The sequence below is a fragment of the Tursiops truncatus genome, chromosome 16 (assembly GCF_011762595.2).
Source record: "Tursiops truncatus isolate mTurTru1 chromosome 16, mTurTru1.mat.Y, whole genome shotgun sequence".
In the NCBI taxonomy this organism is placed as follows: Eukaryota; Metazoa; Chordata; class Mammalia; order Artiodactyla; family Delphinidae; genus Tursiops; species Tursiops truncatus.
The window spans coordinates 11,272,300-11,295,472 of NC_047049.1; the positions used below are offsets into that span (position 1 = coordinate 11,272,300).

The window sequence follows — 23,173 nt, forward strand, 5'->3', positions numbered from 1 at the left end:
TGGCAGTTTCCATTTACAATACATGTGTTGAAAGGAAGGGGGGAGCTATTTCTGAGGGTCTCTGCTAGACACTTTCCCACTTATGTAATACTCACCACAGGTTTGAAATCTCTCATTGGGACCTGTAGCTACTGTATGACACTTACAAGCCATCCAGCACTTGTCAAGCACTGTGCTTGTCTCTGCCCTGCTCATTTTCTATATCTGTTTCCTGGGGCTGCTCTAACCAGGCCCCACAAACTAGGTGGTTTAAAACAACAGAAATCGCTCTCTCCTGATGCTAGAAGTCCAAAATCAAGGTGCTGGCAGGTCTACACACATCTGAAGGCTTAGGGGTGGATCCTTTCTTGCCTCTGTGTAGCTTCTGGTGACTTCTGGCAACTCTTGGAATTTCTTGGCTTGCAGCTGAATTACTCCAGTCTCTGCCGCCTCTGTCACATGGCCTTTTCCCCCTCTGCTTCTGCGTGTCTCTTTCGGTTCTTCTCTTCTTATAAGGACTCCAGTCATATTGGATTTAGGACCCACTGTAACTCAGTATGACATCACCTTAACAACGAATTATATCTGCCAAAACTCTATTGCCAAATAAGGTCACATTCACAGGTTCCTCATGGGTGTGAATTTGCGGGGGCGAGATGGATACTATTCAACCAAGTGCGCTTGCCCAAGGGAGATTTACAGGTGGATGGCTCTTTGGATGGCTTGATTTTCTTTTACTGCCCTTTTTAATACACCAGTTCCTCATGTCACTCAGAAACGAAAAGCCATACAGAGGAATAGAAGCCTGCGCAAATTAATTGTATTGCTTCCTTCTGTTTCTAGAAAGTCCAGATTTATTTACTCCTAAGGAAAGTAAACCATAATTCACCAGGGACTCGAGTATGACAGCAACCAAATTATTAAAGTGTGAATATTTGCAGCCATTCCCCAGCACCCCCCAAATCCAGGAGTGTGTGTTTGTATATTGAGTATGTGTTGTTCTTACTTGCACTGCTTCCCCTTCCCTACACTCAAGAAGGGCCCCATTTCTGCAAGCCAGCCTACATATGATGACATACTTAGAGCTTTCAGAGTTGTACCAAGCAGATCTCCAAATTGACAGCTCTGCCACCCGTCCTTCTCCTTCAGGCCCCTCCCACTGCCCTTCAAGCTGACCTCCGCTAGAGGGAAGGACTTGAAGCTGGTACCAAGCTGTATTAGCAGCTCAGGCTGCCATAACAAAGTACCACAGACTAAGTGGCTTAAACAACAGAAATTTGTTTCCTCACAGTTATGGAGGCTGGAAGTCCAAGATCAAAGTGTCGTCAGGGTTCATTTCTTCTGAGGTCTCTCTCCTTGGTTGGCAATTGGCCACCTTCTTGCTGTGTCCTCACATGATTCTCTCTCTGTTGTGTGCTGTATATGTCTTAATCTCCTCTTCTTATAAGGACACCACCACTCACATGGGATTAGGGCCCACCCAGATGACCTCATTTTTACCTTGGCTACCTCTTTAAAGGCCCTATTTCTAAATACAGTCAGTCTGAGGACTTCAACATAAGAATTTGGCGGGAACACAATTCAGGCAAAAACACCAGCCAAAGAGCTCATCGTCAGCTTACCTACTCTTCTCTCTTCTTCCCATCAGCCCCTACCCATTCTTGGGGTCTATCCATCCAGTCACCCTACAAGATGTGGAATCTTTTCTCTAAGTATAATGTGAAATATATGAAATAATATAGACACATATAAACCAGATACTTACAATTTACCCATGAGTGATATGTTCTGTAAAGTTACTGGATAAATGAAAGTACCTATTAAAAATGATGATTATAGAGACATATTACAAGTATTCCATTAACTGAGAAAATGGAAAAAACCAGAGTTGAGAAATTCAGTTCCATTATTAATTAATCTAAAACAACAGGTTTGCTGTATGCTAAAAATAGCACCAAGAGTGTGAATTAGCAAGATGACTGAGAATAATTACTTTTTTTAAATCATAAAAACCTCAATTATAACCAACCCCTAATGTGAGAAAGTGTCTTCTTAAAGCACACGAAAAAAGGTGAATGATGGGCAAAAGAAAAAGCCTACATTTCAGAGGCACAATGAGAGCCAAAGGATTGTGTTGGGAGAAAAAAATAAAACCAAATAACTATTCATATTTCTCTTTAGGGCTTGAAGAAAAAGAATATTAGCAATGCCCTAGAGGAAGATGAACGCTGAAGCCAGAAAGTAAGCACAGAAAAATATTCCCAACACCAGGACAGAGGATTTCTCTTTCAACAGCCAAGACAAAACCTGTTTTGGAGTTAGAAAGTATGAGACCAGAGAGTTTATCACTAATGAAGATGTAATTAAGCAACAGATCCTTTTCCAGTCATCTGCTTAGTGGCAGTTGCAGGTTCTATGTGATTCACTGTAGCAGTGAGAGATGTAAAAAAAAAAAGCATGAAGTCAACAGGGTTTACCTATTAAAACAGGGTTTCACATATAAAAGGAAAAAAAACCCCACAGTGCTAGGGATGTATTCCATTTAATTCATTTTTACAACCTTACATGTAAGGGAATATATTCAACCAAAATATCCTTCTGGGTTACAAGTCTATGAACGAATGGAAATAAATAGCTGAGTTCCTGATAGAATGGAAAAATAATACCTTGCTCAGGTGTGGAATCACCAGTGACATCAGAACAAGAATTATTTATCATCAGGTACCAAGGAGAAGATGTCCTGAGGGAAAAGATATGAATAATAAGCTCTGAGGAAGGGAAATCCAGTTTAAAAAAAAAAAGAGGCAAAGGAAGCTACTGCTACCTCTAATTTTCCACAGCAGCCTCTATAGAGCTCAAAATACTTAAAAGACGTATTTTTATTTTGAGGTAGCAGGGAGTAAATATCAGTAGCGCTCACAGATGGTTTTGGTGGGGCCTGGCTTCTCCCAACAGGATCTCCTGCCCTGGATGGATCAGCACAGAAGAGGACTTGTAGAGAGAGTGTCTCTCTTTCTCCTAGGAGCTTACCAACTCAGCCATCAGAAAGCTTCCCCAGTCCAAATGTATATTATTTTAATATAAAATACTGTGTATTGATAATTATCTCCATCAGAAATTTCAAAGCTATTGAGAGCAAGAATTAGTTCTATTCTACAGATAAGACAGGGGACAAAGAGATGTTATTTGGTCAATGTGTTAGTTTCCTGCAGTTGTTGTAACAAATTACCACACACTGAGTGGCTTAAAACAACAGAAATCTATCCTCTCACAGTTCTGAAGGCTAGAAGTCCAAAATCAAAGTGTTGGCAGGGCCATGCTCTCTCTGAAAGCTCTACAGGAGAATCTTCCCTTGCCTCTTTCAGCTCCTGGTGCTGGCCGGCAACCCTTGGTGTTCCTCAGGTTGTAGATGCGTCACTGCAATCTCTGCCTCTATTGTCACGTGGTGTTCTCCCTATGGGTCTGTATGTCTGTGTGCAAATTTTTTTCTTCTTATGAAGACACCAGCCATTGGATTAGAGCTCCAGTATGACCTCATCTTAACTCAATCACACCTACAAGGACCCTATTTCCAAACAAGGTCACATCCACACATACCAGGGGTAAGGATATAAACATATCTTTTGGGGGGATACAATTCAATCCACAATGGTCATTTTAAGAACAGGATATTGCTACCTAGGGTAAATATTCTCAAAACCACCAAAAGCCATGACTCTCCAGGCAAAAAGGGAGAATAACAACGTGTTTACTGGTGCAATAGCCCAGAATCCCTTTCTGAATAAGCTCTCTAGGAGTTCTTTCCATCTCCAAGATTCATGATTCTATGACTTAAAACTTATTGTCCCATAGACTCTATCTGTAATATCTTGTGTGACTTTTCCATTACAAAAATTTCACATTCCCATCCCTAAAGCTGGTAACATCATTTTTCAGAGGAAACTTCTTCCAAAATGTGGTATTCTGCTCTAAACAATTCATCTACTCTTTGGAAAGGAAAAAGACTGTCCATGGAGGGAAAGCATGTTATAAGAATGATTAACATTTTTGAGCTTTCATTCTGCATGAGACTCTGTAGTAGGCACCATCAGTCTACTTAACATGATGTACATGATCATCCCTATTTAGGGATGAGGACGATAAGAGGCAGAGCACACAGGAATTTGCCAACATCTCAGAGGCCCTAAGAGGATAAAGGGGACGGACAGATGCACCCTACTTCTGACCACAAGAGCAAGACAACTGGGACCAGCAAGAAGAGTAGAGAGGATGGGAAAAGCCAGGAATAGACACTTCCTTCCTTCTTTCTGTACTAAGCCACGGTTTGTTTAGGGGCTGCTGTTTCTGCTTGTGCAGTGTTGCCTCTGACCCACCAACAGTCAGAATAAGCCACTCATACAACACCTTACAACAGGGCCCCATTGTCATGTGAGTCAGGTGGCTGTGAGCTAAGCATTGTTCTCCTCCTCTGTACTGTGCTTTGTTGGAAGGCTGGAGGAAGTCATGAAATGTAATCGCTCTTTCTTAGGCTGGAGGAGAACCAACAAAGTTGAATGGTTCATTCATGGGTGACCCCACTTTGTCTCACTTTAGCCCACAACATTCTCTGTCTACCTTCTCCTTAAAAAGCATTTATTCACTCAATAATGACAATGCGCTAGTATTAACAAGCTGATAGCTCAAAGTCACTGCTAGATATCAGCTCTTTTTTTAAAAACTAAATTTATTTATTTAATTTATTATTTTTGGCTGCATTGGGTTTTCGTTGCTGCGTATGGGCTTTCTCTAGTTGCAGCAAGCAGGGGTACTCTTTGTTGCTGTGAGGGCTTCTCATTGCAGTGGCTTCTCTTGTTGCAGAGCACGGGCTCTAGGCATGCAGGCTTCAGTAGTTGTGGCTCGCGGGCTCTAGAGCGCAGGCTCAGTAGTTGAGGCGCACGGGCTTAGTTGCTCCGCGGCATGTGGGATCTTCCCAGACCAGAGCTCAAACCCATGTCCCCTGCATTGGCAGGAGGATTCTTAACCACTGCACCACCAGGGAAGTCCAGCTCTTTTTTTTTTTTCTTTAGAATTGCTAAACCCTAGAGAGGCAATTCATAGTAACTTCTGAAGGATTTGTCTTAATGGAAGAGAAATATAAATAGATTTCTTCTTCCTCTTTGGCTTAAAACTTCACATGATTTATCTTTTGCAATTCCAAAAAAAATTTAAGCTTCTATTTCCTCCTTTTCACCTTGTTTTACTTTACTCCTTTGCTTTCTGCTGTTCTGAATTATTTTATATTGCTTCTTTGTCCTTGGAATTTTCCTTTCCCCTCATTATCTTTTTTCTTTCTCCAAACAGTTTCCTAATTGTCCCAGCTGTTTCACTCTCTCTTCCTTATGGCTCTCTCTAGAATCATAAAAGCATAGAAATTTAAGGGGAAAAGGGACTTCCAGTTAGTTTAACAGCTTTATTTTACAGATGAAGGGCCAAAGTCTAGGGAATTTAAGGAATTTGCCCAAAGTGATGCAGTTAATTTGTGGGCAGACCCAGGACTAGAACCCAGGTGTCTTGATCACCTCAACACATCACTGATTCCTTCTTTGTACCTAATTCTACATTCATATAAGAAATTTACATATCACTGCCATGCTGATCTCTTACACTGTGCAGTAATGTCAAATCATAGGCTCTGGGTCATCAAGTACAGATTTAGAAAAGTTATTCCATTGCTTAAAAGTTTTGAGAAGTCATTCCTGGTTAGATGGCAGAAGATTTCATAAAAGTTTATGAAATGTGGCATTGTTGTTATTTAACTTCACAAAAAAGAGAAATACAAAGAAAAGAAGAGTGCTCGCTTCGGCAGCACATATACAAAGAAAAGAAGAAAAGAAAAAAGGGGAAATTTTGATACAGTATTATCAATAGTAAAAGTGTTGAGAAAGAAAAAGGAAGTGAAATTACACAACTCAAAAATATACTCATGGTATACTCATAAATTTCCATCAAGAGAACCGTCTAATAATAAAACATGTGGGTCATAGGTCAAGCAAGTAATTATAATCAACAGAGGAAAGACAATATTTTCCATTAACTAGAATAGAGCCAAATTTTATTCGGTGTGGTGTCACCACAGTCCTCATAGTTCTTGATGCATCCGTCATAAGTGCTCAATGCACTTTGTCTAATAAATGCTGGTCGAATGGGTACGTGTCTACAGAAAGTCAAACTAGAAGATTACCTTAACTCTGGACTCAGGGTTCTTTAACATCAACAACCTATACTTCTGATTTTGAATAGCAGCACAAAAATATTACCAGCTAGTAACAGAGTCCCCAGTTTTAAAAATTTTTTTAATTTTTAAAAATTTTACTGAGGTATAGTTGATTTACAATGTTGTGTTAATTTCTGCTGAACAGCAAAATTATTCAGTTATACATACATATATTCTTTTTATTACGGTTTATCATAGCATATTGAATATACAGTTCCCTGTGCTGTACAGTAGGACCTTGTTGTTTACAGAGTTCCCAGTTTTTTGTTTTTTGTTTTTTTTGCAGTATGCGTGCTTCTCACTGTTGTGGCCTCTCCCGTTGCAGAGCACAGGCTCCGGACGCACAGGCTCAGCGGCCATGGCCCACGGGCCCAGCCGCTCCGCGGCATGTGGGATCATCCCGGACCAGGGCACAAAACCGTGTCCCCTGCATCGGCAGGTGGACTCTCAACCACTGAGCCACCAGGGAAACCCCAGAGTCCCCAGTTTTGAGCTTCCTCATTCACCAGATATTGAGATGCATGTACAGAATGGGTATGATTTGAATTCCCTGGTTGTAACAGCAACCAACTCAAGCTAGCTTAAGTAAAAAGAGAATTTGTCACGTGACACGGGTGTATGTCATGGAACCTAGTACTCACCAAATATTCCATGTCCTCCTCTACATTTCCCAGCCTTGCTTGTAGTTCCTCTGGGGTCATGTAACTAAATCTAGCCAATGGACTGCGACACGTGTCACTTTTAGGCTGAAGCAGTTAAGAGTGATGCTGCCTACTCAAAGACATCCTGAAAAGTGAAATAAGTCAGTCACAAAAGGACAAATATTGTATGATTTCACGTATATGAAGTACCTAGAAGAGTCAAATTTAGGGAGACAGGAAATAGAATGGTGGTTGTCAGGGGTTGGGGAGAGGGGGAATGGGGAGTTACTGTTTAACGGGTATGGAGTTTCAGTTTGGGAAGATGAAAAAAGTTCTGGAGATGGATAGTGGGTATAGTGGGTGGAAGAGTGTCTCCCCCAAATTCATGTCCACATGGAACCTCAGAATGTGACCTTATTTGTAAATAGGGTCCTTGTGGATGTAATTATGTTGATATCAAGACGAAATCATCCTCAATTTAGGGTGGGCCCTAAATCCAATGACTGGTGTCTTTATAAGAAGAGAAGACAGAGAGACACACAGAGGAGAAGGCTATGTGAACACTGAAGCAGAGACAGGTGGGATGCTGCCACAAGCCAAGGAGCAGCTGAGGCCACTAGAAGGTGGAAGAAACATGGAAGCGTTCTTCCCTAGAGACTTCAGAGGGAGCCTGGCCCTACGAACACCTTGATTTTGGACTTCTAACCTCCAGAACTGTTAGAGAATAAATTTCTGTTGTTTTAAGCCACACACTTAGTAGTAATTTGTTATGGCAGCCACAGGAAACAGTGTTTCTCCAGGCACCTGGGACACAGGCTACTTGCAGCTTCTTTTCTCCCATCCTGAGGAGGTGGTCCCATTATCACGGTCCAAGATGGATATCCAGCCTTCATGTCCACTGAGCAATAGGATGGGAAGGAGAATAAAAGGAGCTCGTTCCTCCTTTTAAGGGCACATCTATTAGTAGCACCTGCCCCTTCCACTTACAGCCCACAGCCAAGCGTAGCTGCAAAGGAGGTGGGGAAATAGTCTTCAGCTAAAATTTAGGTTTCTATTACCAAAGAGAAGAGGAGAAGAGATACTGGAAGACAATGAACAGTCTCTACTTCTATGATGAAATTATTTCTAAAGTTTTTTTTTTTTTTGCACTTCTTATCATCTTCTTACTTCATATTTTAACAAAAAGATCAAGGACAGACTTCTGGAGATTTCAATGGACATGGATATTGAATAATGAAAGGGGATCAGAGAAAACCAGCAGGAAGGGTGTTCCAGCCCAAGGGGCGGCCTGAGCAAGCACACAGAAATGTAGGCTTAAATCCATCACTTCTTCACAAAAGCCTTCCCTGGCTCCCCAAATTAGATTACGTCTCTCTGTCTCACACCCACTCAGCCCTCAGTTCTCCTCTACAACACTCACTGGGCTTGTTCAAGTCTTGACCTGGTACAGGAAAGCCCCCTGGGGGCAGGGACCCTGTCTATCTTCATCACCCGATTCAGTACCCAGCACATAGTAGGTGCTCAATAAATATGTGTGATTGAATGAATGAAGGAACTAGGGAGGAGAGTGCATGTTTCAGCAAGATCAGTAACACAACGGCCAACACAGCGGTGTGGTGGGTTCTGAGCTCCTAAGGAGTCAGCCGAAGTGAAGACTGATGACACTGGGGCTGGATTTTGTAAGGAATGGGGGTCGATTTTTTAAAGCAGAGATTTTCTCCAGGAGAGTTAATATGGTAGTGGTATATAGGATATCTTCTTTTATAAAATGGAAATAATGATACATATTTGATAGAGTCGTTGGCACAATGCAGTGAGATCATGTAAGGGCCTGGCTCCTGGAAGGTAGTCAGTAACGGTAGCTATTACCAGAGGAGGGAAAGGCTGGGTACATAAATCAATCCCCTCATTTACCTGGCAAACATTTGATGAGAGCACTGCGTGAGAGTCTCTCACCTTCCCCGTACTCCAGGATATACACCAGCTAAAGACATGTCCGAGGATCTCCAGCTAAATGGGAAATAGAAAACCAAACTTCATGCAAAGCTCCGATAAAAGCTGACGTGAACATGCTTAAACCTAGGCCTGAGGGAGACGTAGTCCTCCTCTCTCTCTGCTGAGCTGAAGATAGCAGGACCCCAGGGCAAGGGTCATGGGATCTACCCATTCAGTCACAGTGGAGATGTTGGAAAAGAGAGAAAGACAGATCCCTGCTTCCCTGGCCCACCCTGAGGAGGGTGGCCCTGTCAAGGGGCGCTAACCACACATATGTGGTCAGCATCATGTGTGAACTCAGGAAGTGAAAGAAGGGTGCAGCTTGGGCCCTGCCTTTAAGATCACTCACCCCACCCACTGCTGAGAGTGGTGCAATCAGACTGTCCACCTCTGCCCTAGGAGAGAGCAAGGGTGATAGGAATGCTTCCTCTGATATTCTCCCAAATGGGAAGAGAAGGAGAAATCTTATTCCCTATGTCCTGGGCCTAAAGAGGAATTAAAATTTTATCTGGTTCTCTTTAAGCTGCCAGACATTTGAAGGTTGGGAAGGGTGTTCCTGGGATGAAGAAGAGGTTGTACAAAGGCACGGAGCCACAAGAGAGAATGGCAAGTCCAAGAAATAGTCTGTAGTTCATTTTGTTTATAGCCTAGTGAGTGTGTAGAGGAAACCTCAGAAGTGTCTGGACAGCTGGGTGGGAACAAGGTGGTTTGTCAAGCTGGATTAACTTGAAGAAAAGTGTCTGCTGTGGTGTGAATATTTGTAACCTCCCCAAATTCATATGTGGAAATCCTAACCTCCAAAGGTGATGACATTAGTAGGTGAGGCCTTTGGGAGGTGCTTAAGTCATGAGGATGGAGTCCTCATGAATGGGATTAGTGCTCTTAGGCCCCAGAGAGGTCTCTAACCCCTTGTGTCACATAACAATACAGCGAGAGGTCTGTGACCCAGAAGAGAGCCATCACACCGACATGCTGGCACCCGGCCTTCCAGCCTCCAGGGCTGTGAGAAATAAATATCCGTTGATTATAAGCTACCCCGTCTGTGATACTTTGTTATAGCAACCTGACTCAGCAATCAGAAATGAAAAGAAAACATCATATTATCTGTGAAATACTAGAGGCATTAAGTCAAGGGACAGGACAAGGAAGTCTGTTATTCCAGATATTATTCAGCATTTTTCCTGGAAGTTCTAGACACCACAATAACACAATTTTTAAAAATAAGAGGCATAACACTTAGAAAAGGTAAGACAAAATTATCATTATGTACAGATATGATTGCCTACCTCGTGCTCTACCACCAGAACAGCTGGACTGGAGACTGTATTAGTCAGCTAGCGCTGCAATAACAAAATACTATAGACTCGTGGCTTAAACAGCAGGAGTTTATTTTTTTACGGTTCTGGAGGCTGGAAGTCCAAGATCAAGGTGTCGGCAGTTTTGCTTTCTCCTGAGACTCTCTCTCTTTCCTCATATGGCCTTTGCTCTGTGTGAGCTCATCCCTGGTGTGTCTTCTTCTTCTGATGAGGACAGGGCCCCACCTTACGACCTCATTTTACTTTGGTTACCTCTTTAAAGGCCCTATGCCCAAAGAAATTCACACCGGGTGTTAGGATTCCAACATTTAAATGGGGGGAAACACAATTCAGTCCGTAACAGAGACTATGGCCATAGCTGGGCTTCTTGATATCTTCCCAGGGGAACTGATCTGAGAGAGGGAAGAGAAAGAGAAAGGGAGAGAGACAGAGACACAAGTCAAGCAGGCATGCTAAAAGCTCTCTCCCTAGCTTCTCTACTTCTCCTGGAGAGGAGGGAGTGGGGAAGGGAGGGAGCAGGTGTGTTAGTCTAAGAGTGGATGGAAAGCCTTGCTACTCGTTAGAATAACCTGGGGAGCTTTCCAAAATTGTCCATGCCTTGGGGGGGCATCTGGACTCGTGGATTGCTTCTTTGAGAAATACTTCATATACCATAAAACGCACCTTTAAAAGTGTAAAACTCAGTGGTTTTAGTATATTCACAAAGTTGTGCATCTATGATTGCCATCTAATTCCAGAACATTTTCATCATCCCAGAAAGAAACCTCAGATCCATTAGCAGTCACTGCCCGTTCCTCCTTATCTCTATCCCCTGACAACCACCAATTTACTTTCTCTCTCTATGGATTTGCTTGACGTTTCATAAAATGGAATCATACAATATGTGGTCTTTAGTGTCTGGCTTCTTTCATGGGCTAGTGTATTTTTAAAACATCTCTCTGATTGTGCAGCCAGGGTTAAGAACCAGGTGCTAGCAGAGGTCCCTTCATGGAAACAAGAGACGTTCCAGAGGAATTTCTCTGAGCCTCACCTAGGGTCAGTGGACAGCAAAAGAGAGTCCCAGCAGCTCTGGCAGAAAAAGCTGATAAAGCGTTCTCATTGGTCTAGCTTGGGTCACATATTCACCCCTTAGCCAACTGTAATGGCCAGAGAATAATCACATGATCACTCCTTTGGCCTTTAGCCTGAGGAAAATGGGAGCATTGCTGAAGGATTTTAAGTAGGGGAGGACATAATCAGATTGATTGATTGATTGATAAAGTATTTATTTATTTATTTTGGCTGTGCTAGGTCTTCGCTGCAGCGTGTGGGATCTAGTTCCCTGACCAGGGATTGAACCCAGGCCCCCTGCATTGGGAGTGCAGAGTCTTACCCACTGGACCACCAGGGAAGTCCTCAGAATCAGATTTAGAAACATCTACTTGTCTAGGAAATTCAAACTATTGATGCTAAGGAAAACCAATTAACCTTAAGACCCGAATATTAAGAGTGTGATGCAATGATACTGCTAATAAAATACGATACTCTCTGTTATGGGCTGAATGTTTGTGCCCCCCTTACCCCCCCTACCCCAAAATGTATATGTTGAAACCATAACTCTCAATGTGATGGTATTTGGAGGTGGGCCCATTAAGTTTTAAGTGAGGCCATGAGGGTGGGGTCCCCATGATGGAATTAATATTCTTATAAGAAGAGGACGAGAGATAGAGCTCTCGCTCTACCATGTGAGGACATAGCACGAAGGCAGTTGTCTGCAAGCCAGGAATAGAGCCTTCATAGAACTCAGCAATGCTGGCACCCTAATCCTGGGCTTCCCAGCTTCCAGAACTAGAGAAATAGATTTCTCTTGTTTAAGCCAACTAACCTATGGTATTTTGTTATGGCAGCCCGACCTGACTAAAATATCTCCTAAGTCCAACTACCAATATATAGCAAATACAGAAGACTGAGGATCTAGTTAAATGACACGATGGGGATGCAAAAGGAGTTATACTGTTAATTATTTTAAAGCGTGATAATGGTATTTTAAAAGTCTTTACCTTTTAGAAATCCATACTGAAATATTTATGAATGAAATCATAGGACATATGGGATTTGCTTCAAAATATTATGTGAGTGGGGAGCAGGTTGGGATAGGGATACAACAGGTCTGGTCTGGGTTGATGGTTTTTAGGGCTGGGGGAATAGGAACACAGGAACATTATAGTATTCTGTCTTCTTTAATGTACATTCAAAATTCTGCAAAAAGGTTAAAAGTAATAAAAGTACATATTTATAGTAAAGCAGGCCTGACTCCATTTTTCATAGTGGTTTGAGTTTTTGTATATATATAAAAGTAGTAAAACCATATTTCTTTTAAAAAGGAAAAAGACTACTCTGGCTATAGTGGGGTAACTGGATTGGAGTGGTTGGAAAACTGAAGGTGGAGAGCCCGGTTTAGAGGCTGTTTGAATGACCCTAGGAGTAATGGTGATGGTGGGAAGGAAAAAGAAAAAAAACGAAGAGACACTTAGAAGGTGGAGCACCAGGTATTTGATATATTAAGGAATTACTGTCTGTTCTTTTTTGGTATTTGGTTGGGTGTGGAGAGTGATGGAAAGAGAGGCATAAATTATGAGGCCCAGTTCTTGGCTTGAGCAAGGGGGTGGTGACATCTTCTGAAGTAGAAAACATCCAGGGAGGGACTTCCCTGGTGGTCCAGTGGTTAAGACTGTGCTCCCAATGCAGGGGCCCGGGTTTGATCCCTGGTCAGGGAACTAGATCCTGTGTGCTGCAACTAAAGATCCTGAACACACAACTAAGACCTGGCACAGCCAAATAAATAGGGAAAAAAAGAAAAAGGAAAGAAAACATCCAGGGAGGAAAAAGTTTGAGGGAGAAGGTGGTGAGTTCAAATGTACACACAATGACTTTGAGGTACCTGTGGGGCACGCAGGTGGAGCTGTCCAGTTGGTTAAGAGGTCTGGGAGGAGGTCAGGCAGGTAGAGAAAGTTATTAGTATAGAGCAGGTGATTAAGGCCGTGTGGGTGCCTGTAGAGGGACCAGCAGGAAGAAAGGACTCTGGAGAAGAAAGGAAATCTGAGCACAGAAGAAGGCTGACTTTGAAAGGAGAGCTAGGGCTTCCCTGCTGGCACAGTGATTAAGAATCCGCCTGCCAATGCAGGGGACACGGGTTCGAGCCCTGGTCCGGGAAGAACCCACATGCCGCGGAGCAACTAAGCCTGTGCGCCACAAGTACTGAACCTGCACTCTAGAGCCCTTGAGCCACAACTACTGAAGCCTGAGCGCCTAAAGCCCCTGCTCCACAACAAGAGAGGCCACTGCAATGAGAAGCCCGCGCACCTCAATGAAGAGTAGCCCCCACTCGCCACAGCTAGAGAAAGCCCATGTGCAGCAACAAAGACCCAACGCAGCCAAAAATAAATAAATAAAAAGAAAAAAAAAAGAAAGGAGAGCTAGAGAAAGAGGAGCCCACAAGACAGGCTGGAAGAAAGCAGCCAGAAAGGTAGGGGGAGAATTAAGGAGTGTCAATGTCATGGAAGTTGTATGCAAAGGAACAGGAAAAGGGTCAACAGTTTTAAAAGCCACGGAATGTTCATAGACAGAAAGAAATGAATACTAGCCATTGGATTCAACCACGAAGACCTTGTTTATGACCTTGGTGAGAGCAGCTTCTGGACTGCTGAGCACATAAGCCAATTGCCTTGGGTTGAAGAGTGAATGGGAGGAAAACAAAGATGCTTCTAATGGCCTGCTCTCCCCCTCCGCAGCCCCTTATAAGGGAGGCTGCCCCGTGCATGATCCTTTGGCCCTAAATAGCCACATCCTGTAATATGAGGTCAGAGACCTGACTCGTCTCCTCTATTGAGGAAATTACCAGGCTAATTAGGTTCCATCTCTCTTGGGCATCTGTCTGTTGACAGTGGGAGCTGGGTTAAAGATTCTGAGGTTGACTGGAGCTGGAGTGGTCATTATGGGATGGTGCTAGGTGAGAAGTAGAGAGAGGGGAGAATAGAAGAGATGGTCAGAGAGAAACAGAGAGAGAGGGGAGGAGGAAAGGGGAAGGGAGAAGAGTGGAGGGGAAGGGAGGAAAGATGAGGAACATCTGATCCTGATGGGCTTGCAATTCTTATTCCAAGTTTCTATGGGACCAGCTTTGTTTCAGTGTCTTATGTCTAGATTTGCACATGGTTTCTAGTGTGTTCCTGCAAGAGGCAGCTCCCTTGTACCAGCCAGAAGTGTCTCTATTCCAAAGGAACTTGAGCAAAACAGGAAGTGAGGAAGTAGAGGTGGTGAGTGTAGACAACTCCCTCCAGAACCTTGGTTTTGCAAGGGAGGAGAGAGATGGGGCACTAACTGGATAGAGTGATGAGAATGACTTAAGGATATTTTAATGCTGATGGGAAAATCAAGAGAGAGAGAGAGAAGTTGGACACTCGAGAGAGCTGAGATAATGGATAAAGCAAGGTCTCAGAAGAGGTGGGTGGTGAGATCATCCTCAAACAGAGCCCATGAGCCCAGTGTCATTGGCACTGATGCATCTGACCTGCATGTGCTCCCCAGGTCAGAGTGGGTCTCTTCTCAGCTGCCCCGCTGATCATGCTTCCTAGTAAGGGAGGAGCCACAAAGACTTTGTGCTCTGTCTTAATCCACCATGTCATTCTATCAGGCCTTTAGCAGCTTGGGTTCGATGTATAATATGTCATGTCAAATGCCTCACAGACTTGCTAAGTCACTGCCTGGTAACATTTGACTGCTGTATGTGATTGCTTCCCGTTGGACTTTATCAGCACCCGGCTCTAATAAAGAGCTTCAGAGATGAAGTTGGCTGGAATTCTCTGGTGGTCCAATGGTTAGGACTCAGTGCTTTCACTACAGGTGACCCAGGTTCAATCCCTGGTCAGGGAACTAAGATCCCACAAGCCACGCAGCGCAGCCAAAGGGAAAAAAAAACGATGGAGTTGGTTATATTCTGGCTGTTTTGATACAGCTCACTTAAACACTGGTTTTAGCAGATGAGTTGGGAAATAAATAGTAATGTTCAGGGCTTCCCTGATGGCGCAGTGGTTGGGAGTCCGCCTGCCGATGCAGGGGACATGGGTTCGTGCCCTGGTCCGGGAATATCCCACGTGCCACAGAGCGGCTGGGCCCGTGAGCCATGGCCACTAAGCCTGAGCGTCCGGAGCCTGTGCTCCGCAACGGGAGGGGCCACAACAGTGAGAGGCCCGCGTACCGCAAAAAAAAAAAAAAAAAAAATAGTAATGTTCAGCTGCATAAATGATATTAAACAAGGAATGAGGAATTAATGCTAAAGAAATTGCTATTTGCCTTTATTTAGATAACAAAGGAAACACTTAGGGACTTCCATGGTGCCACAGTGGTTAAGAATCCGCCTGCCAATGCAGAGGACACGGATTCGAGCCCTGGTCCGGGAAGAACCCACATGCCGCGGAGCAACTAAGCCTGTGTGCCACAACTACTGAGCCTGTGCGCTGGAGCCCGCATGCCACAACTACTAAGCCTGCATGCCACAACTACTGAGCCTGCGCTCTAGAGCCCTTGAACCACAACTACTGAAGCCCAAGTGCCTAAAGCCCATGCTACACAACAAGAGAAGCCACCGCAATGAGAAGCCTGCGCACTGCACCAAAGAGTAGCCCCACTCTCTGCAACTAGAGAAAGCCCACTCGCAGCAACAAAACCCAACGCAGCCAAGAATAAATAAATTAATTGTTTTAAAATGCTTTAAAAAAATCTCCAAAAAACAAAAACAAAGGGAAACCCATAGTTTTTCCAAAAAGTTCAGGGAATATAGTAATGTAGAGCTTACAAAGTAAAAGTTTCCTGTGTTTCAATTCCAGAGAGAATCTATTTATATCAATAGTATGACATATATTTCCAGACCTGAGAGTACCAACATATGATATAGACATAAATACAACAAAAAAGCTGCCATTCACCTTCTCTTCTACAACTTGCTTTTTCTTTTTCTTTCTTCTTTTTTTTTTTTTTGTGGTACGCTGGCCTCTCACTGTTGTGGCCTCTCCCGTTGCAGAGCACAGGCTCTGGACGCACAGGCTCAGCGGCATGTGGGATCTTTCCCGACCGGGGCACGAACCCATGTCCCCTGCGTCGACAGGGGGACTCTCAACCACTGCGCCACCAGGGAAGCCCTTCATTGTAGTTTTGACTTGCATTTCTCTAATGATTAGTGACGTTGAGCATCCTTTCATGTGTTTGTTGGCAATCTATATATCTTCTTTGGAGAAATGTCTATTTAGGTCTTCTGCCCATTTTTGGATTAGGTTGTTTGTTTTTTTGTTATTGAGCTGCATGAGCTGCTTGTAAATTTTGGAGATTAATCCTTTGTCAGTTGCTTCATTTGCAAATATTTTCTCCCATTCTGAGGGTTGTCTTTTCATCTTGTTTATGGTTTCCTTTGCTGTGCAAAAGCTTTTAAGTTTCATTAGGTCCCATTTGTTTATTTTTGTTTTTATTTCCATTTCTCTAAGAGGTGGGTCAAAAAAGGATCTTGTTGTGATTTATGTCATGGAGTGTTCTGCCTATGTTTTCCTCTAAGAGTTTTATAGTGTCTGGCCTTACATTTAGGTCTTTAATCCATTTTGAGTTTATTTTTGTGTATGGTGTTAGGGAGTGTTCTAAGTTCATTCTTTTACATGTTACAGCTTGCTTTTTCATTTAACAATACTCAAAACTGAATATACAACCTGATAATTTTGTAAATTATACATGTATAGAAAAAACAGTAAAGGTAAATATAACATAATGCCAATAGCAGTATTCCCTGGGTGTTAACATTATGGAAGAGTTTCTTCATTGCATATGTTTTTTGCCTTCTGAATTTTCTTCAATGGAAGTAGTATATTACTTCTAAAATCAGAATATGTGTATATATATATATATATATATATATCACTTACTCATATATGTATAATCTATATATACATACATATATACACACATATTAATATATGTATAATATGTATACCTGCACACACATGCACACACATATTATACATATAATTTGAAAACAAGAGACAAAAATGATGAATTATCTATATCTTGGTTAGTTTCTCATTTGAACAAGTTGCCTGTATTTCTGCTAACGTTGATGTTACTACAGAAATCCACTGAGATGAATGAAATGCAGGCTCAAGTCTTTATTTTATTTTAATTTTTTGGCCACACCATGTGTCACTTGCGGGATCTTAGTTCCCCAACCAGGGACTGAACCCGGGCCCACGACAGTGAAAGCATTGAGTCCTAACCGTTGGACCACCAGGGAACTCCCTAGGTGTTCCTCCTCTCTATGTTGCAGGCCCATGGCTAACTGCCTCACTCACTCCTTGCTGCCATCACTGTCCTGCTTGGAGAGTCTCCACAGCAGAAGTCAATAATAGATGGGGAAAGAAATTGTGTCACAGACCTCAGTGACCCTGCCAGAGAAACCCAAGGATTAGCATTTGTGGCTCAAAAGGAAAAAGGAACACACGTCAGGAATGTATTAGTTCAGACACACTTGCAAATGAAACACAGCACAAAACAAATAAGAAAATGTATTGGTTCACATACTGAAAAGTCCAGGAGTCGGGCTTCCCTGGTGGCGCAGTGGTTGAGAATCTGCCTGCCAATGCAGGGGATACGGGTTTGAGCCCTGGTCTGGGAAGATCCCACATGCCGCGGAGCAACCAGGCCCGTGAGCCACACCTACTGAGCCTGTGCGTCTGGAGCCTGTGCTCCGCAACAAGAAAGGCCGCGACAGTGAGAGGCCCGCGCACCGTGATGAAGAGTGGCCCCCACTTGCCACAACTCGAGAAAGCCCTCGCACGGAAACAAAGACCCAACACAGCCAAAAGTAAATAAATTAATTAATTAAAAAAAAAATGTCCAGGAGTCAATATCCATCAGGCATGGCTGGATCCAGGGGTCAAACTATGTCATCAGACCTTGGTCTCACTCTCTCCACCTCTCAGCTTTGTTCTCCCCTGATTGACGGTTTTGTGGGATGTTCTCTCTGCACAGTGACCCCTGGAAGCTCCAGGTTCTCCAGGAAAAGATTCTCATAGCTTCAGCAAAAGCCACAGAGCTGGTGCTGGGGCTCTGATGAGCCAAGCCTGAGAAATGGTATAGAAAGGAAAAAGGCCCCAGCTGAGCCAGGTGGCCTGATAGTGGGGGATCAGAGTTTTCCCAAAGTAAAACTGCGGTTCTTCTGTTAGCAGAAGGGGAAACAGTGAGCAGGCAACAACATCAGAGGCCCATATTGGTGATCAGGTTTAATCTGAGATCTGCCTTACCTGTGGGGAAGTCACCCAAACTCTCTGGACACTGATGTCCACATCTGAAAATGAGAGAGCTGTGCCCAAAATCTCTAATGTCCTTTCTAGCTATAAGGAGTCAGTGTCACAAAAATTTTTTTTTCCAGAAAAACGCTGAGGGTGTCAGCTGCTGAGCCTTCCCCCTCCACCAGGCCAGGCACCTGATCTTCCCAGGCAGTGGGAGTAGGATGGATACTGACAGGGGACCTCCATGCCCCACAAGCTTGCACTCAGGCCTCAACATCCATCCTATCAATCACACACGTGCTGCTGTCCATTCCACCCTGAGCTCTGATTTGGCCCGGGTGAAGGGATCGAGGATAAGACAGCATCTTGCCTAATGAGTTCACATGTGTAAAACACCAATTCTCTGCTCAATAGACTTCAGTAGCTCCCTATTATCAGTCAAATTTGGCAAAAAAGGCCTCACCTTGAGTTTTAAGGCGTAATATGGCCCCTAGGGAACCTGACAGATGTATTTATTTCCCACTACTTCTTTGTATACATTCCATGCTCCAGCTACTCCAGACAGCTCACTGTAGCATTTCTCCCCAGCAAGGCCCAGAAATCACCTGTTTCCTTTTCAAACTTCCCGACTGGATCAGCCCTAAGCAACTTAGAGGGAAGGGCTGAGTCTTGCTTGCTGACGTACATCTAGCTCCTAGCATGAGGCCTGGTATAGAGTAGGCACTCGATAACTATTGAGTAAAAATTTCCCTGAATGAACTTCATACTTTTCCACCTGCAGACTTCTGTTCACTTTATTCCTGCTCCCCAGAAGATGCTTAAACCAGCTTCCCCATATCTACTGTCCTCTCTCTCCACGAACCACTCGAGTCCCATTACACCTGCATTTTATTAGCATACTATGTTCCGTCATGCAGAGCCTCAGCACACCGTGTTCAAACTATTGGTTTGCTTGTTTTGCTGCTGCTCAGGCCCTCACCCCTGCTAGACTGGGAGGAGCTCCCTGGAGGCAAAGGATAGGTCTCATCCATCTCTGTATCCCAGCCTTATTATACTCTCTGTGTCATGGTAGCAATTAGAATAACATCTGCCACATAGCAGGTATCAACAATACCTGTGCAACCCAGGTGGGACAGGCTCCTCTTCTGTGTCCTGGAGCGCTTCTTGCTAACATATTGAGGGGAGAGTGGTAACAGGAATCAGATAGTCCTACTGTCTCCCAATTTGGAAACTGCTCTCAGACAATAGGACTCTAAGTCTGGTGATATTCAACGGTACCTCAATGGCAGGGGTCCGGGAGGAGGAGAATTTCAGCTTCTCTTCTGTTGGAGACACACTCCCAGTTGATCAGAAAGTGCTTACCACTCCTTTGCCCGCCTTACTAGTCTTTGCTAACACAAACATCACTACATGTGATGGAGGCCACAGTTGTGGACTGAGATGCCGGGAGATCTCACAGAGCAGCCAGTATAGATTTTAGAGGAAGGAACAAAAGAAATGTCTGCACTTAGGCAGTTCCCTTGTACCACCCACAGTGAAGAGGTCTTATAGCATTAGGCCTTCAGAATAAGGGCGTCCACAAAGACACTCCTTTTCTCCTCATCTCTGTCCATCTCCCCTAATGCCTCCCTTTCCTCCAGCCCCCGCACCCCACCGTTGTGGAACTGGACCTGCTGCCCTATTCTTTCCTTCTAGAAACTCTCCCTTCTTCACAGTTTATTAACCCTGTTGCCCAAATCTTGTTGATTTTTTCCCCTGCTTATTCCATCAATTCCTGAGAAACGTGTCCTAAAATCTCCCGCTATGATTGTGGTTGTGTCTATTTGTTTTTATGTCTGTCAACTTTGTCATCTATTTTAAAGTGATGTTTTTATCAGGTGCTGGATATCATGTAGGAAAACTTACAGATATAATTTGAGGCTCTGGATGATGGTAAGATTTATTTTTGCTTCTGGCAGGCAGTAGGGTCTGGGCAGATACCCTTACACTCTGGTTTTAAACCAGAGGTGATTCTGCTCACCAGGGGACACTGGCAATGCCTGGAGGCAGCTCTGGTTGTCAGAACTTGGGAGAGGGGGTACTACTGGCACCTCTAGTGGGTAGAGGCCAGGGACGCTGCTAAACATCCTACGACACAGGACAGTCCCCTCAGCAGAGAATTAGCTGCCCCCAAATGACAATAGCGCTCAGGTTGAGAAACCTTGCAAGAATATAAACTTGCCAATCAGAAATAGAGCTGACTGGAAGCTGAACTTCAATCTTTGCGAGGGTTTCTCTATTTTCACCCCACTCCTTGCTGTAGCCCTTTGGAAGCCCCAGCTGAAAGCCTAAGGTGATCACTTGGGCTCCTCCTCCTTGGGCTCCAATTTTTGTCCCCTTAGCGTAAGATGCTGGAAACTTCTCTGCCTCTTAAGAATGGGAAAATATCTCAAAACTAACGTCTCTGTTAACCCTTTTCTCTAGGATCTTGGCCCTCAAATCCTCACCATCTTGGTAGCTCACCTTCAAACACATGTCTTGGATGTTTTGTTCAGCTTTTCTAGCTGTTCTCGATAGGAGGGTCGATCTGCCGATCTGCCATTATGGAACCATCGCTTTCCACAGAGGGAGGAAGTTGCTTCTGACTCTTTTCTCAAGTCTTTCAAAGGCAGGCTTTAGGGCTTACCATGATGCTGAGTTTCTTCTCTGCCCATACCTTGCCCATTTTGCCTGGAGAGGGGCATCTCTAGTCCCAGTGGCAGGAATGATGATGGGTGCTCTGATTTCCCATAATTACTGCCACCATCAAGAGCAACGGGAGAGGGCTGTGGGGTGGTGGGGTGTCTCACTAGTCATCTAAGAAGTAAACATGACTCATCATTAATTTTTCCACTCTCAGACAAGGATAAAATAGCTCTGTCTTGTACGAGGAAATTTTATTTTGACCCTGCTCCTTATGAAAGAATAAGCCTGGCATTAAGTGCTAAGACCATTTGCATTTTCCCCCCAAAGTCAGGCTTACATTGCTAGGAAACCAACCAAGATATGAGTGGGCCATATCATCTCATCTCAACGGGTGTGGTCAGTTTCCATTACTGGAATAGAATTCTAATCAGATTGTGAATTAGATTATTTATGATTCACAAATCTCCCCAATTTTAGAAAATGGGGGTGTCTCATTTATTCATGGAATGAAAACATGAATGAATGCATGGCTGTGTTCTAATCTTAGACCAGCACCACATCCTGTACTTGCTTTTTTTACTTGGTTTTCAAGGAAGGCCTTGATCTCTGTTAGTGTATTACTTGTATTATAAGAAATAAAAAAATAATGAAAGAAGGAATTCATTCTGAAATGCAGCCCACAGTCACAAGAATGACTTCGTGAGAAAGCAGGAAAGGATTTCTTCGGGCTGGGGTAAAAATGGAAAGCACAGTCATGAGTCGCCCCCTACCGCTCAATGGAGTTAAATCACTGACCTCAGATTTTAATTATTTGTGGCGTTCAGTCCTCTGTTAGCAATCATGGAACTGAAGCTGTATTTCGTGAGTCCAAGGGGAAGCGGCTTGCTAATACACAGAGTGAGTTACTGGGGATGCTGGGATGAAGAGCCAGGATCTCAGGACCCCAGGGCCTAATTTAATAGCCACAGTCCACCCAGGCCAGAAGCTGCCAGCTTTAGTCTGTGCTCATAAATTAACTTCCCTGGAGATTTCCAAGTTTCAAATAGCTTTTGGTAAAGCCTTAGCTCTAAAGAAGTATTTCGAGCTTCACATTCCAATGTATCACAAATAAAATCACATTTATAATAAAATAAACCGTCTCGGCCATACCTTTTGTACTAATTGATAATGTTATTCTTGGGACCCCCTCCTTCCTTCCCTCCTCCCTCCTTCCTCCTACCTCCTACTTCCTCTTTTCTCTTATCATTCGAAGAAACTTAATCCTTAAAACCTTTCATGAAATGAATGAAATGTTATTTCATTATTATGAAATGTTACTTTATTTTTAAACTATGTATTTTATAAAATCTTGATCGTTAGGGTGAAATATAATGAACAAAATGGAAGAGTTACCATATTTTTAGTATTTCTAAACCCTCAGGGTTTAAAAATATATTGGGGGGGCTTCCCTGGTGGCTCAGTGGTTGAGAGTCCGCCTGCCGATGCAGGGGACGCAGGTTCGTGCCCCGGTCCGGGAAGATCCCACAGGCCGCAGAGCGGCTGGGCCCGTGAGCCATGGCCGCTGAGCCTGTGCGTCTGGAGCCTGTGCTCCGCAACGGGAGAGGCCACAACAGTGAGAGGCCCGTGTATCACACACACACACGCAAAATATATATATATAGGAGCTAATGATCATTTTGTCTCTTTTTGTCTGAAAGAACTTTGTGACCCAATAATTCACCAAAATTATCTTAAATTTTTTAAAAATATAACTTGGCACCTATTGGGAGAAATTTATAAATTATGCCATAATTATGATTGTGTCGGAGGGCGGACCCAGAGTAATCTTAGAACTTTCATTATTCAGGCAAGAGTCTCCGTGTAGATTCTTTTAGTTATGAAGATTTTGTGCAAGTAGGCACTCGTTGCCATGAGTGGAAAGTGACGTCAACTTTGTTTATAAAGGGTTGCTGAAGCCCGTTTCTCCCTTAATACCTCCTGATAAGTAAATCCGGTTGCCAGGGAGAAAGAATATAAACTTGC

The 23,173-nt window shown here is 43.6% G+C and overlaps 1 long non-coding RNA gene across 2 annotated transcripts; it reads right to left on the bottom strand.

The window, feature by feature from the left end:
* Positions 1-2,069: 2,069 nt before the first annotated feature.
* On the bottom strand, positions 2,070-22,269 carry LOC141276781 (uncharacterized). 2 transcript variants are annotated; one of them, XR_012326876.1, is made up of 4 exons: positions 20,990-22,269; positions 8,788-10,576; positions 6,874-7,771; positions 2,070-2,719 (listed from the first exon to the last, which is right to left on the bottom strand). It is a non-coding gene; the product is annotated as an uncharacterized lncRNA (long non-coding RNA). The 2 variants fall into 2 exon arrangements; XR_012326877.1 differs by lacking the exon at positions 2,070-2,719 and having other exon boundaries at positions 5,536-7,018.
* Between the last annotated feature and the right edge of the window lie 904 nt (positions 22,270-23,173).